Raw genomic sequence first — 17,839 nt, 5'->3', positions numbered from 1 at the left:
AGCTGATGGATGATTTCGACCAAGAGGAGAGCATGAGGATGACAGCAGTCGCCGAGGTGCAGTAGAATGACCCGAGAGCGACATGACACGATGTGAGGTCCTGTTGACCTTGAGGGAATGAGGGACCATTGTTTTATCCACCCCCTCCATGCTAGGTGTCACTCGTGATCGTGGAAACTGCTGTTGGGAAAACAGGTGTTCCACGGAAGTTGTGCCCGAGAAAAAAAAACGTTACTGGAGGTGCGACGGTGTCGTTCTGATGCCTGTGGACTAGCAAAACTAGACTGTCAGGTGTCAAGCATCAGGGTCAGAACCGCCATGGTAGAGGCACCGCCCATAGTGCAGCTAGGTTTTATGCCATTCTCATATAGGGTTTCGCCATCAAACACTATTCATAAAGGCATAACCATTATGCATTCATTCAACTCTAGGTCTCATAAGATGAACAATAACCCGAATTTTGTTATATTTGTATTAATGGTCATATGTATTTTGGAAGAAGTATATTGGAGGATTCCTTTACTAGGTTGTAATGATTGCTAATTAAAAGAACAACATCAGAAACATAAAAAATAAGAGTTATGATAATACCAATGAGCATAGGGTCAACACAACAATACCAATGAGCATGGGGTCAACACAACAATACCAATGAACATGAGTCAACACAACTTGCATCTTCCGTGACAAGGGACACTCTCATTACAATTAGTTTGTAGACAATGTTCTAGCTTATCAATGTATATGCAAAAGAAATAAGAGACAAGGGACATGCTCGCATTGCAATTAGTTTGTGAACATTATTCTAGCTTATCAATATATATGCCAAAAAAACTAAAAAATAAGCGACAGGCTAAACAATGTGTAACATTCTCATATAACCTTGGCAAAATAACCCTTATTCAGAGAAACTTGTAACACTAACCCATAAGAAAACCATTATCTTTTTAATCATTATTCAATGTTTTTTTAAATAATAAGAAGTGATTCGAAAGAACTGTTGACGATATTTTCTGCCATTATTCAATGTCTTTTTTAAATAACGAGTGATTCGAGAGCGACGTTGACTGAAACAAGTCGAATGCATTGTACTCATGAATCACCTTACTTTAATTTTGGTCAACGATATATTAAAAACGAGAACAAATTTTTTTATGACTATTTATCTACTTTTATTTGACAAATTAGATTGACATGCAACCATCGTAGTTTGATTAATTCAGTGTAAGATTTCGAAAAGATTATTATTTTGTACGAGGACATATGTTTCTGCTTCACGCCATCTTATAGAAACGGCAAATTGCAATGCAAGTTTCATCTGATGTCACGATCAACTGAATAGCAATCCTATTTTCATCTATTTATATGTTTGCCCACTTCTCAACTTCCTCACATTCATTCTTTGTATCCTCTCATTTCGAGCAATTTTCCCTCTCTGCATTTTCTTGTTGGTCCGGTAGTTTTGGCATTTCGGATCAATTATTGTCTTTCTGATAAGGACGAAAGCAGAAATACAAAGACACCGTATATTTAACGTTCGACGAGAATGGTGAACTCTATTGAGAACGGAGGAGGATCAGGATCAGGACCCCTCTCTCTTAGGTCATTGAATCATATTACTTTCGTTTGTACATCCCTAAAAGAGTCCATTAGATTTTACGAAGAAATCCTCGGTTTCGTTCTCGTTAAAAGACCTGCATCGTTCGGATTTGATGGAGCCTGGTAAGTATATTGATTTCGTTTCAATTAGTTTTTTGGGTCCATACCATTGGGTACATCTCATTCAACAATGTAAAATATGTTTTTGTTTTCGTTTTTTCATTATATATTTTAGAAACATTTATAGCTGTTTAGAGTGTAAACACCGTATTGAGTCTCTGCCTGGGAAACCAGATGTTTTTAGTTTATAATTTTGGGTTTGGACTGTTGCAGGTTATTTAATTACGGAATAAGCATCCACTTATTGCAATCTCAAAAACCGGACCATCATTCCAAGAAAACTGAAATCAATCCACGGGACAATCACATCTCGTTTCAGGTACATTATTCACTTATACTATCCTCTTGATGCAGAGATTTATAGCTCCATGTATAATTAGTAATTACCAGCCGATTTTCCTGCTGATTTCTGTATATAGGTCTTTTTGCTTTTACTTGCCAACCAATTCTAAACATCAACACTCCAGACACGGGTACATAATTATACTGAATTTGCATATGTTTGGAACTGCAGTGCGATGACGTGAAAGGTGTAGAGAGAAAGTTGCAAGAAAAGAACGTCAAATACGTGAAACGAATCGTGGAGGAAGGAGGGATTAATGTGGATCAGCTCTTCATCCATGATCCTGATTGCTATATGGTTGAGCTCTGCAACTGTGAGAATTTTCCAGTGGGGTCTGCATCGTCCTGCAATCTGGAATTCCCAGGAATCCATTCAGAGGCTTTCAAAAGAAAGAGAAACGTACGCAAATTCAGTCAACAGTGATAGATCATATGATTCTTGTGAGTGCGAGCCCAAGACAAAAGGAGTCTTCTGTGTAAATCATCAACCTGTCTGTTAAAGGTTTGTTTGGATATGATTTTACAATAAATATCAATAATCAGGTCCTGGCGGCGTTGTTTCACATGTGAATTGAAAGCCACGCATATCTACTATGTGATTGACAGCAATGGAACTTGATCGATAAATGAGTTGACAGCGATGGAATTTGATTGATAAATGAATATAATATATTAATCAAGAAGATTATTGATATTTTTTATTAAAATTTTGAAATTCTAAAATCTACTAAATCATAAAAGAAGATTATTGATATTTTTTATTAAAATTTTGAAATTCTAAAATCTACTAAATCATAAACCAAAGGCTCATCCTCTTAAAGTCAAATCTAAAGAATTTAATTATAAAAGAATTTTATTTACAGCTGGATATAATTTAATTATAAAAGAATTTTATATACAGCTCGATATTTATTTCATAATCATATATTTTTTAATTAAAAAGAAATTTAAAGTATTAAAGAAATTGATGTTTTTAATGTGAGAAATTTTTTAAGATTACATTAGTTGAAAAAAAAGTATTTTATTATTTAAAATTGATTTAAATTATTAAACAAAATAATGTTATCAATTTGGGCAATAACATGTCTTAAGCAATCTAATTCTTTAACCCATAATAACAATTCCTTATTTTGGATGTAATCCATTTTAGATAAGACAACAAAATAATTAACTGTGATACTTGTTAATAACTATTTCTAAAATCAACCTATGACATATTTCCAAATAAGCATTCCTCACATTATGAAATAAGTTTACTAATGAATATAATGATACTAAAATTGTGTATAACAAATTAAAAAGATCTATCCCAACAAGAGATGATGAAAAGTTGTAATGTATGGGGTGTGAGTGATAAGGGTAAGAGAATCATATATGTTTTTAGATTAAAATGCAACATTTCCATTATTTTTATATTTAATGTATACATATTATACAAAAAATGGTCATATCAAAATTCTAAATTAGTATAGATTCAATAACTAGGGATCCTAGTTCATTAATTAAAATGAATGTTACTTAGGTCAAACAAAAGATGCTTTGGTAGTACACCAACAAAAGCTAATAAACCTAAGATGTAAAATCTAAAATTAATTCATATGTAACTGCTGCACTTCAGATAACTGAATATTCTCTCATAAATAACTCATGCATGTCAGTTCAGTCAGAGACCTAGTTGAGATCAGAGGAAGGGACAATGTACTATCAGTTGGAGGATTTTTTCCTATATAGGAAACTCATCCATGCAAAAGGAATTATCTCCTTTAGGATTGTGCAGTTACTACTGAACCAAGTGAGCAGTGTGAGGTGGGAATTCAAACAAGTGGAAGCATTGGACCATAGGGAAAACTACGCAAGGAAATAGGAGGCTTGGAGGGCAGAGGAGAAGGTTTGTGAGAAGCCTATAACTGTCTATGAGCAGTGAGGGATTGTACTGAGAGCTAGATAGCTTGAAAGCTAAAGCTTTGTGTAATCCGGAGATATTTCCACTTGTATGATAATACAAATAGCGGGGTTTTTAGCTGAGGCTTTCCCTAGAGTATTCTTCTGTGTTCATGTGCGATTGATTTCTCATTCTCAGTTATATGTGTTCTAATTGATCTTGCTCATATTCGATTAAGCTTCCACAAAGTTTGTTGTAGAAATAGATCTTGTATGTTTCTTTAGTATATTGCATAATCTGTTGATATACAATGGGAATTTCTACATGGTATCAGAGCAAAGGTGATCAAAGCAAAGAATAGTATACAAGAAGGGAGAAGGGAGAAGTTTGAGGTTCCTGAATATAGAAATCGCGTTCTTATCACATCTCAATTTCACCAATGGCGTTCAACGGCTTGAGACTCAAGTATGCCCTTGATGGCAGCTCAAATTATATAGCCTGAAAGGATCACATGGAAGTGGTATTAGAGGACAACGGTTTGAGGGACTACATTGATTAATAAGTCCACAAGCCCACAACAACTAATGCCCAAGAATTGGCGGAATGGAAGAAATGTGTGGCTAGAGCGAGGAGAATCCTTCTAGAGGGAGTTTGGGACCACATAGTCTCGAGTCTCCATGGGAAGGAGACACCATTTTCAATGTGGAAAACATTGAAAGATCTATATCAGAACAGCAGCAATCAGACGAAGCTAGTGCTGAAAGACAAGCTTCGAAAAATCAAGTGTGTAAAGGGCGACACGATCTCTACATATCTGAACAAGCTCACCACCTGCAGGGATGAGCTTGGAAGTGTAGGGATCACGACAGATGATGATGACATGGTGATTCTTGCTCTCCTCGGTCTTCCTAAGAGCTGGCATAGCTACCAAGACTCGGTAAATGGAGGAGAGAAACTGCCAGATTGGGAATGACTTTGGTCAGATCTGATGCAGGAGGAGATAAGGAGAAGCACCAGAGATGGTTCTTCATCCAAGGAGGATGAAGAAAATTGTGCCTTAGCGAGTAAGGAAAAGAGAGGGAAGGAGAAGGATTCTCATCCCAAATTGAGTTCTTCCTATGGTGGGAAAAAGATTGACAAATCGAACGTGTGATGCTTTCATTGTCATGAGGTCGGCCATTTTACTACAAATTGTCCACTGAAGAAATCCAAGAAGGGATCCTTGGAAGGATCAGAAGGTGAGGGACTGGCCTCACAGTTCTAGTTGGATTTCACACTCTTCGCATGCATGGTTTCATCAATGGTGGGATGTGGTTGGTTTCTTAATAATGGAGCTTTTTTCCACATGACTGACGACAAGAGTTTGTTCAGTACCTTGGAGGAGAAATATCTCCAGATACTCATAGCGATGGGTAATGATGAAAAGTATAGTGTCTCAGGTGTAGGCACTATTGTTTTTCAGAGGGAGAATGGAGCTCGCATTACCTTGACTCATGTCAAGTATGTACCAGGACAAAGGAAAAATTTGGTGCCGATCGCAATGCTGGAAGACAAAGGCTATGATGTAGTCTTCATTAAGGGAAAGGTTTTCCTTCAACATATCACCACTAGATAGGTGAAGTAGATCGGTTCATGAGTCAAGAACCTGTATGCTCTTGAGGTTCAAGATGCATGCAAAGCCATGAGGAGCAAGGCAACTGATGGAGACTTGGTGGTTGAGAGGGAGAGTACATTACCTCTCAACATGCAGTGCTAGAAGAAGTCTTAGACAATTGTGGAGGAGCCACAATTGGTGAAGCAGCTTCAGGAAGTTGTGGAGCAGCCATAACTAGAGAAGCCAAGAGGAGATCGAGTGGAGGCATATACTCATACAGAGACCTCCAGTAGGGGGGAATTTCGATCCAAGTGGGCAGAGGGATCACTTGCATCCATACCTCCAAGTCAGAGGTGGAGTGATGTGGAGTGACAATCCCAAGAACGCTAGAATAGGGGTAGGATCATTGAGATACCCAAGCTCTTTAATTATACCTTGCTACGGGAACCCCAACGAGGAGTACCAAGACTGGATGAGTGGTTAGAGACAGATGCGGATGGAGAGGCAGAGAGAGCTACAGTGCAGGAATCCCAAGATAGTGCAGAGCTAGTCAACTACAACAATGCGAGAGGCACATGAGTGTTGCACCAGTGCAGGATGGCACAAAGAGGTGTGCAATGGTCAAGGATAATTTTAGGGGCGAATGTTCGCCCTTTGGCGAAATTAAGGGGTTTTAAATTTTTAGTGGGCGAATATTTTGTATCATAGTACATTTTTACAAATCACCTCAAATAGCCCACCTTATTTTAAGGGAGAGGGTAAAAAAGGTAAATTTAGCCCTTGAAATTAGGACTTACAACCTTCCTTTCGCCCATTTTCAAGAATAGGCCAAATACCATATTTATAAAAGAGGTATGGTAAATTAATAAAAATATAAATAAATGAGAGGTATGGTAAATAAATAAAACATTTTTTATATTTACTCCATAAGTCACCTTATATACATGTAAGGGTGTAAACAAATAAAAATACAAGTAAAGTGGAGGTATGGTAAATAAATAAAACGTCTTTTTATACTTACTCAAAAGGTATGGTAAATAAATAAAAATATAAATAAACTAGACGTATCGTAAATAAATAAAACCTCTTTTTATATTTAGTCCATAACCCTCGTTCTATTTATGAAGGCTCAAGAAAGAGGTTTTATTTAAGTGAATCCTATGGGCCAAATACCATATTTGTAAAAGAGGTATGGTAAATTAATAAAAATATAACCATATTTGTAAAAGAGGTATGGTAAATTAATAAAAATATAAATAAACGAGAGGTATGGTAAACAAATAAAACATTTTTTTATATTTACTCCATAAGTCACCTTATATTTACGAACACTCAAAAATGGGTTATATTTAGGTGAAACCTATGGCCAAAATACTATGGGACAAATACCATGGACTAGATTGTTATTAATACCATGCAAAAAACCATTATTAACCCTAATATTAGAATTAATAAAAATAAAGATGGAACATGGTATTGACCCATGGTATTCACCAAAATGGCACATGGTATTGACCCATGGTATTCACCTGGAATGTAGCCTATTTAAATGGGGGAATTAAACCAGCATGTAGCCTATGCTAAGATTCACTAGGACTTTACAAAGTTTTATTATGTAGTGAAAGACTCGCCAAGATCTTACAAAATTTTATAATTGAGTAAAATATTCGCCATGCCTGGTGAGAGATTCGCCAAAAAATTATATATACATATTCTATTATTGATAAAATTGCCTTCCACTTTTCCTATATACCATGGAGATTCGCCCATTTATTATATTTATAGATTTAGGGGGGGTTCTTAAAATTTTCCCTGGCAATGGTGCAAGATGCATGGAGTGTTGTAGCAGCTCAGAGGTCACAAAGGGAGCACTTTTCAATAGCAGAGGGAGCTTCAACATCAAAGGGTGTTTCTAGCCCAATAGAGAGGTTAGTTGGGAAATTTTTTGTTTCTAGAGTTGTTGGAGCAACAACACTTGAGAGAAGTGTTGCATGCAAAACATTCCAAAGGTTCAGGATCGGGTTCGAGTTGAATGGCTTTCTTGTTGAGAGGGAGTGTTGAAAATGGCAACAAGAAATGCTAAAAATAGCATTGCTATAAAGAGCAGTTTGGGTATCAGTGTTGGACATAGCAACAACGAATGAAAAATGGAAGTGCTAAAAATAGCATTGCTATAAATAGTATTTCGGGATAGATTCCAATTTTAGTTTGTCCCTGAACTAAAATTGAGAAGTAAAATTCAAATTTGATCTTAGTAGTTGTTTGAAAAATAATTAATGAATTCATCTTGAGTTAATTAGTTGTAGGAAGTCAAATATGAAGTGTATGTGAAGACATGCAACAATTTCTCCATTGATTGAGGAAGTTATCCCTTGATTAAAGGAGATCAGGATGAGTTATAATTTGAGTTGTAATTAGTTGGCTTAGTTAACTGAGTCAAATCCAGTTAGATCAGTTCAAATAGTTTGTTGAACTAGTTGTGAGTTCAGTTAGTTAATGCATGTAACTACTGCACTTTAGATAACTGAATATTCTCTCATAAATAACTCATGCATGTCAGTTCAGTCAAAGACCCAATTGAGATTAGAGGAAGGGACAGTGTACTATCAGTTGGAGAATTTTTTCCTATATAGGAAACTCATCCATGAAAAAGGAATTATCTCCTTCAGGATTGTGCATTTACTACTGAGCCAAGTGAGCAGTGTGAGGTGGCAATTCACACAAGTGGAAGCACTAGACCCCAGGAAAAACTGCACAAGGAAATAAGAGGCTTGGAGGGCAGAGGAGAAGGTTTGTGAGAAGCCTTTGACTGTCTATGAGCATTGAGGGATTGTACTAAGAGCTGGATAGCTTGAGAGCTAAAGCTTTGTGTAATCTGGAGATATTTCCACTTGTATGATAATACATATAGCGGGGTTTTTAGCTGAGGCTTTCCCTAGAGTATTCTTCTGTGTTCATGTGTGATTGATTTCTCATTCTCAGTTATATGTGTTCTAATTGATCTTGCTCATATTCGATTAGGCTTTCGCAAAGTTTGTTGTAGAAGTAGATCTTGTATTTTTCTTTAGTATATTGCATAATCTATTGATCTACAGTGGGAATTTCTACACCTATGACACTAAATAAAAGTAAACCTTTTTGTGTACGGGCTTTAGGGAAAATCCCAAACTTAGGACTTACTTGATAGAGGCTCAACCCTTTTCAATTTAACCTTGTAAGCCCTACATTGTTTTACAAATTTAATGTCTACAACACCGGTATGGATACATATATGTAAATCATGTATAGATATTTCTTCCTACATTCAAGGCATTTACAAAAAAATCACAGTCTTCAGAATTATTCAACTAAGTCTCTTTCTTTTTAATTTACCCTTGCATACCAGACATAGTTCAAGAAATTTGGTGCAGTATTTAATTTCAACAATCAACATATACCAATGTATTTAGCCAAGGTAATGTAAATAGAATAACATAGGCTTTCCTCAACTATTGATTCCATCATTCAACCAAAAAAGAGACATTCATTCATTAAAAAAGGAAACCACAGACAATTGCATCCACTCAATGACCATATGCATGCATACCTCTGCACAATGTTCCCTTACATCACGAGAAGAAACATAGCAACAGATATGGCTCTTAGCCTTGTGAGGTTCATCGCAAGGAAGGCATAACAAAGGTGGAATCTTCTGCGAAGTGTAGGAATATCAATTCAAGTAGCTATAGTTAATGAGGCCATTCCTTACACAACACAAAATATACATCTGTGGGACTGAGATCTAAATCAAACAAATGTGTTGACCCCACACCAGAGTCTATACTACTAAGATTTGGAGAAGACCCACACACATTTCAATAAGAATAGGAGAGGAGATCCTCCATATTACTCCATTATAACACAACAATGAAATGCAAACATGTAACCCACATAACCAACATCCTTCAATAAGAAGGAAGTACTCATGCTAATATATCAGTGTCTAACCATTATTCTCATGCACTACCTCAACTACGTCAAGCATTAAATCTCTTGAGGTGCAAACCATTCATCAAATTTTGTAGTTAGCACCACCAGAAATTAGATCCCTCCTAACTTGGGAGTTAAGTTGGATATAGGCTAGTATTATTAATTTTATAAAGAATTAATATATAAGTTTAACATATATACTTTTAAAAAACATCTAATATTATTAACCATGGATATTCACTCCACTTTACCATGGATATTCAATAATAGGCTTTGTTACAATACTATGTCTCATGGTTTACTAAGAGTGAATGCCCAAAAGTGGGTATGGCACATGTTCATATCACATTTTTTCAATTAGTCAATTTAATTAAATGTGAAGAAAGAACATAATTGCTTTGGAGATAAATCTCAACCTTTGTCTTATAAATATGACTAAGAATATTCTAGAATATTATATTGAAACTAAATAAATACTATCTACTAAATAATTATTGATAATAAAATTAAAATTTTTAAAATTATTTTAAAATAGAAAAAAAAATGGTTTATACTTTTATTAAAATATATTTTTAATACCAATCAAATTATATATATATATATAAACTAAAATTGAAAAAAAAAAACCAAAAGTAAAACTAAAATTAAAATTAAAATAATATTTTACTTTTCTTAAATTATAAGCCTTTTTCACCTAACGTGAACTCATAGTGTTGATATTAACCCTTTCATAAACATTAATAGTATGGAAATCATACTTTCAATAAAAGTAAATTCAATTATTAAAAATAAAGTTATTATGTCAAATTCAAAGGAGTGTTTTTTACCGTTTTATATCACTAAGGAAGTTATTGAAACTTACAATTACAAACATAATATTTAAGTTTGTGAATTGTTTTTATTTTTATGATTTTCTAAATATCATGTTCTAATTTTATGTTTAGTAATTATGGAAATCGAAATAAGTTAAATTTTATAATTTTTATGTTTAGTAATTATGGAAATCGAAATAAGTTAAATTTTATAATGAATAAAAATTTTATTTTTATAATTAAATGATATATCTTGTGAATAAAAGGATATGTTCACAAGATGTAATATTATTGTATTTGGGAATTATCTTTTGTTTCTTCAAATTTATTTTTAGTATATATTAAATATTTTGAAATTTAATTATAAAAATATTATATATAAACAATTAGTGTGCATAACACATATATAAACTAGATTCAAATGGATTATGGGGTGGTTTGATGGATTTTTGGGATCCCAGATGGTCCAATTTGTTGGTGTACAATTTTTTTGTTGGCATTTTGTTTTTAGGGTATGTCAGAGGTTTTTCGTCTAAAATACACATTCTTAATCTATATGCTCTTTATGTTGGTAGACGAGATTTCTAGGACAGATTGGAAGCATGTGACCTGCTAAAAATAGACTCATTGATTGTGGTTGGTGATTTCAATGCCAAACTATTGAGGCAAGAATGTTGGGGGACACGGTGTCTGGGGGATCCACTCCTAGACCCTTTATCCCTACTATTTACGACAAATCATTTGCGTAATATCCACCCTCTCACTCTTACCCCGACTTGGTACAATGGTAGATTGGGTGAGGACCACATCGACAAGAGATTGGACCGTTTTCTTGTCCATGAAAACCTCATTGGACAACTTGGTGTTATGCACTCGAGGGCTATTAAGGCTCACATCTTTGATCACATTCCCATTGTACCACGATGGAAATTGGATGTGTCGCTCCTAGGTATTCCATTCAAATTTAATCGTACATGGTTGGAGGATGAGGGCTTTGTCACACTTGCCATTGATTTTCTGAAGTCACATCATCGGGTGGTGGACGTATCTCTGAGTCTAGATCTCACCTCTGTACTACATGAATTGAAGCGTTGGGTCTGAATATGGGAACGATGTTGGGCCTCAAAAATGTCTTCAAAATGACATCCAATTTCACCTTTATCGCCACCATTTCACTTACATGTCGCAACTCCATAACCAAATAACCTTTCACTAGCCACCATTTTCATAAATATATGGGTTATGATCCTTATTTACCAAAGTTATTTATTTTATGTGTTTCAAGTGAATTTATGATTAAAAACTAGGAAATTAACATGGTTTCATGTATCTATATATGTGGCTTGAGTTTCATGACATGTGTAGGTCATTTGGAAGCTTCCAAGGCACCCTTATGCGGCCTCCAATTCTCAAATTCGATTTCCCTTCAAAGGAGATTTGGATAAAGGTCAAAGAAGGATATGTGTCATATTTGGATTGTAACTCTATGAGGTGTCTCATCATTTCTTATTTGGATTAGAACTCTATGAGACACTTAGGGGATATGTGTCTCATTATGAGCTATTTGGTTGTAACTATATGAGATTTTAGTGGATTCTCATTAAATAGGGTAGCTTCTTATATTTTTGTATAAATAGGAGAGCCTTCTCCTTTGAAAGGCATGTGTAAAGTTGGAGAAATGCTGATGTTTTTAGTAGAGAATTTGGAGCTTATACTTGGAGATTTGAAGATTTAGTTTTGCTTGCATACGAAGCTTTTTCACTTTCCATCCTCATACACCATTGGAATGGCCATTTAATGATTGTGAGATTTAATTGCTTCTATAGATTAAAGTTCATTTGCTTTCTTAGTATTAGTTTTAGAATGACTGTGTAATCTTTGCTTTTCTAAAAACATTTGAATAGGGAAGATTTATGTATTTTCTAATTGGATTAAGTTTGAGGCAAGGGCTCATAGTTATTTAATTTCCTTTCATGTTCTCTTATTTACTTTCTTAGATCAAACCATCAATTCATTGTATAATTGAATAAAGGATCAGGCCAAAAGGTGACTTCAAATTGGGTGATTGAATGTTCAACCTATGCAATCATTGAGCTTTACTTTTCCATGCTTTTATATTTGCTTTTAAGATCCTCATTTAATTGCATTAACTGATATTCCTAAAGATCATTCTAAGAAATTGATTTAATCATATTTCAAGATTGAATGGTTGAATATTTCATACATGCAATTACTGAGTTATTTTATGCACACTTTACTTGCTTTTCTAGGACATTGGAAGTTAAAGTATAAATAGTTGCTTACACATCATCTAAAGAAGGTAACACTTCATAATTGAATGCTGGAGTAACTAAGCATACATTAGTTGTTTTTTATTTCACAGGTTAGTTGAATTTCATTTTCATTATTTGATTTCATATATTAGATGAATTGGTTTTCATTATTTTGTAGTTAGATTGATCTAAACTGAAAGACAATTTCTAGCACATACAGTGCACGCATGCTTCACAAGTTTACGAAACCCCCAAGTTGACAAATTAAATGACAGACAATCACTTTGCTCCAACATTTTGGCATCATTGCTGGGGAAGTGTGCATAGAAACTAACTTTCAGTTTAGAGTCTATTTTATTTTATTTTGTTTTTACTAACCATTTATGGACAAAGGATCTAGAATGCAGCAAAAAGACTACATTGAGGAATGGTATCAAGAACCGGTTACGCTACAATATTCATCAATTCTTCAAGAGATCCTTGCGACAGATCGAAAGGTCAAGTCTATTCCGCATATCCTTACAAACAATGAGGTACATTTTTCAAGTTGGGATATGAGAATTTCAAAAATTCTAATCTGTAAATGGCTTCATTGGAAGCATGAATATACTTAAAAAAAAAAATTTTAAATAGTTTTTAGATAGATAGGAAAAATAAAAATAATTTTTTATATTTTTTAGGATAAATTTGATGTTATATGGTGCAGTAAGAACCACCCATCTACTAACCCTTTGTAGGAAAAAATTGCAATAAAACAATTGGTTGAGAACAAGGAGTGCAAGTGAAGATCAAGAATGATAATTTAAGGTATGAGAGCCTTTTCATTTTATTTTTGCAAAATTTATAGAAGAATTGATTGATAAAATCTTGACTATGCTAACAAAATAAATCTCTCAAGTATGCTCTCCTTCTGCACTTTGTGTGACCTAGAGGATCAGAAAAAGAAATTGTTTTGTTAGTATATCATAGAAATTATTTAGCTACAAAATGCAATTCTGCAGCGAATTTCTGTTTTCATAATTTGATTTAATTCAATTTGATTTTTCAATAAACTTTAAAAAAAAATGCATTTTCTTTATTGATAAATTGTTTTGTTTTAAATGGAATATATATGTATATATTTTTAATTCAAAAAAAATGTAACATATATAATTTAAAAAAAAAACAAAACATAAAATTTTTGTATAAAACAACCAACGCAATGGCCCATGGCCTTTGAAAAACTTTTATCTCTACAGAGATATTAGTCTTCAGAATGGCTACCTCTATCCTCAATATAGATAGTGAAGCTGAGAATACAGAGATTTACTAAAAGGGACGAGAAGCTAAGATTCGTGATGAGCATCAAAGCCAAGGCTTTGAATATTTAGTCATGAGCTTCAGTCAAAACTCATGGGCTGTTGTTTTGGCGTGATGGACAACACGTTGCACAAAGCCCAATTTTAGTCACCGTAGAAAACAGTCCATCAAAGTTTCCTACCTCTATGTACTTGCAAAATAAAACAATGTAATACTGATTTGGCTAGCCGAAGGGGTGGAATGAATTTTCTTTGTTAGCACCTAAATCTACCTCAGGCTGAAAAACGTAGGTCTAGGGTAACATCAAACCATGCTTTACCTGGTAGCTAGCCCTACCACGTCTAGAGAGGGCTCCCTCCCGACCTGGTAGGGCTACCTACCAGGTTAAGCGTGGTTTGATGTTACCCTAGACCTGCCTTTTTCAGCCTGAGGTAGATTTAGGCACTAACATATTGGTGACTATACTGGGGAAGAAAATTTTGTTTGTTTCTTATTGTTGTTTGCTTTATAAACTACAGACGGAGCCTGAAGTTATCCAAGTAGCCTTCAAACTATTCTTGCTCTGCAAGTGCATAGTATATGAACGCTGCTTCAGTCAATCTCCGATTTAGTTTATGAACTGAACATCTGGTTTCCTTAGCAAAATGTAATCAAGTTCAGATCTGAATGTTGATGGTGAACAACGATCAGACACGGCAAGGCTGAAACCATTCACCTGACAACTCTAAATTAGTTTCAAGATCAGATCCAAGAACTCCACTGGAGGATGAACCTGACCAGCAAAAGCATGAAAGGACAATATGGAAAGATCAGGTATTCAAGTTGGAATTTCATCCAAGACATTTTGTTCTTTGTTATAAATTATTTCTTCTCTTTTCCCAAGAATTTCAAGACGGCTTTGCAAAGTATATTGTATTTGAGAAAAAATCCTCAGCCTGCATTTGATTCCTTCCCTTTGAAGATTGTGAATACAAAATGTTTGCATGCCTTTGAGCTTGATCAAGACCCTTTTTCTGAATCTTGTGATGACCGTTTTTAAACTAATGAACCTCAAGAGACCAATACTGATTCTACACCTTTTGTACATACCCCTATACCTTGTAAAATTGTAGATTGATACAAGCCTTTGATTTTACCTCCTATATCCCATGCTTTCCCTAAAAATCATGACTTATATCTACCAAGATTTGATGGTGAACGCGACAACATCACTACTGAGAGACATGTATTGAATTTTGAGTCTTTTCTTGATCTTTTTGAAATTGATGAAGAAGATGTTATTATTAGGCTTTTTGCTCTTTCTTTGCAAGGCAAAGTCAAGAGTTGGTTCAAAACCCTGCTTGATGCGAGCATCTCAGATTTACAGCATTTCGTCAAAGTTTTCCTCGACAGTTGAATGATCACATAAAACCCTTTCTTGATTACAGAAGAGTATAACCAGCTGAAAATACTACCCGGGGAGACAATACAACAATTTTCTGCCAGATTTAACCAAGTCTATTTTTCGATGCCTGTTAATATAAGACCTCCTCCTGCATCCGCTTTCTTGCACTACCCAGGTGCCTTTGATCCGGAATTGGAGTTTCAGCTGAGAGAAAGGAACCTTGCAACACTTGAAGAGATGCAAAACAGTGCAGTAGATGTAGAGGCTAATCTGTTGATTAGAAGGGCAAGGTTGAAGGAAGAATAGATGAAGAACATAGACCTAGAGGAATCGACATCTTTAGAGGTGAAGCTTGACATTTTGGTAAGTGCAGTGGAAGAGATGATGTGGAAGATCACTACAAGGAATGAGTATAATGTTCAAGCCCATGGCTCACTAATTGAAGAAGAACAAGTTGTTGATCCAAAACATTTTGTTTCTTATCCCAGTTGTCAGAGATCTGATAATGATTGTTTTATAGATCATCTTAGAGAAGAGATATCTGTTGATATGACATGCATGCTTGATGATGTATTTTTTACTGATGATTTGCCTAAGTTTGATCAGTATGATGATGATTATGTTCTCCAAACAGAAACTAGTCTTGCAGATAAATCAACAGTTAGTTTGTGGGACGAGGAAGTTCACTTTTAGTAGCTCGAATACAGTGTTCAACCATCACATATCAGCTATGGAAGTGAGGAGGAAAGTGCAGCAAATTATGAAGTAAGTGAAGGGTCTTTGCCGTTTTGTTTTGCTTTGTTTTAGTTCATCAGAGACAACATTCATGCAATCAGAAATCAACTGTCGACAAGTCTTGATCTGGACTATATTAAGGACAATGAAATTCTTGTTCAAGACTTCTTATATCCAGATTTCCAGCCCTCGCGTGTTCAAGACTTCTTATATCTAGATTTCCAGCCCCCAAATGCCATTGATTGTCAAGTTGCAAATGAAGACTTGGAAGTTGGCACATATGATCAAATGATGCAAGATGATTTCGTACCTTTCCGTTTTGAATCATTTCAGTCTTTGAAGGAAAATTTGCATAGTACATTTTCAGTAAAGAATGAGCAGCTTTTAGGGAATCATGTAATCTCATCAAAACCAGTAGAAAATGGGTTGCAGCAGTCTTTTGAAGTTTTTCACGATCCAATAGCTGATGTGTTGGATGATGTCTACAGTCAAAGTACTTCTCCATTGACTACCTGTGAGCTTGAAGCAAGTATTGATACAAACTTGATCCGACAGCCGATTTCTTTGTCATTATCAGCAGGACTCTCATCACAAAGCTCAGATGAAGGTTTTCATTCATGGTACGAGGAGAAGAAAAGTAATCCATTGGATGAGCTAAGTCCCAGTGTGCATGAATTTCAAGATCCTTATGCAGTTTTTTTGGAGGCGGATAGAGAATCCATACAAGTTTTCATGGGAGTTGCCTTTCATTAGTTCTCTCTTGTTGTTCATAAGAAAACACTTGAGAAGAATTCAAACAGCAGCCAGAATACTTACTTGGTTGCATTGGTTGTTTCATTTCACTTGATCAGGTGATGAATGGAACATCTAGAGTAGGTTTTATTGAATAAGCTCTATTTTGAGCATCGTTTCTAGTTTTTTGGTTGTGTTTAAGTATCGAGTCAGTTTTTAGTTGAGTGAGAATCAATTTGTGTCGTCAAGTCATCAGTTTTGAGTCAATATATTGGTTTTGGTTTGTTGAAGTTATTGACTCCACAGCCCAATGGAAGAGGCACTGTTTGCTTTCCAGAGATCTGTAGTTCTTGGCACCTCCAAGGAGCTACCATCCCGATTGGAGCCAATGTTAGTGTCGGTATCTTCATCCCTCCATCAGTGATCAAAATTTTCTTTTTGCATTGCATTCTAGGTGTCTCATCTAATCAGTTGCATTCCATTAGGTCATGGATCATCTGATGGTAGTGGCTAATTATCAATTTTCCCTCATGATCTTTACATGCTGGCTTATTTTCACAAATTCTAGTCATTTACAATCATTTTCTATCTTTACACTTGCAACAACCATTTTTAGGGTTTTAGGTATCATTAGGTCTAGGGTTTCTCATCAAAGTCTTGTAAAAGCTTAATAATGGCTAGTAGGCACATGAGGAGGTCAAATAATGTCTCAGCATCAAAAATTTCAATAATCACATGCTCATTAATTGATTTTTCCTCAAAACCCTGTTTTGAGGAAAAACAGAGTTTTATCTTCTATATATAAAAATTTCATGTAATTTTAATTTTCCTATATGTAATAAGTCCGGAAATGCAACCCGAGGTCACCTTGCCAAACTCTTGCACTCTAGCTCCTACAAAAGAGACAAGAAAATCCAAGCATTAGTCCATCAAATGTCAAAAAGAGAGTCAAACTGCAAAACAGAGTTTTTAGAAGGATAAAGTGAAAAGAAAACTTTAGAAAGCGAGTTTTCTAAATGAATAAATTAAAGCCAAAAGATATTTAAAGTGTTACTTGGGTTAAAGACTTCATTTGTGACAAAATAAAGATAGAACAAG

At 34.9% G+C, this 17,839-nt stretch overlaps 1 pseudogene; it reads left to right on the top strand.

Annotated features, from left to right (window-relative positions):
* Positions 1-1,506: 1,506 nt before the first annotated feature.
* LOC149188892 (glyoxylase I 4 pseudogene) lies at positions 1,507-2,485 on the top strand (annotated as a pseudogene).
* Positions 2,486-17,839: the final 15,354 nt, after the last annotated feature.

The sequence above is a fragment of the Pinus tabuliformis genome, chromosome 3_1 (genome assembly GCF_031772625.1).
Source record: "Pinus tabuliformis cultivar Carrire ecotype Pingquan chromosome 3_1, CPIR1, whole genome shotgun sequence".
Classification (NCBI taxonomy): domain Eukaryota; kingdom Viridiplantae; phylum Streptophyta; class Pinopsida; order Pinales; family Pinaceae; genus Pinus; species Pinus tabuliformis.
The sequence above is the reverse complement of the archived record's forward strand: the minus strand, read 5'-3'. Positions and strand labels throughout refer to the sequence as shown.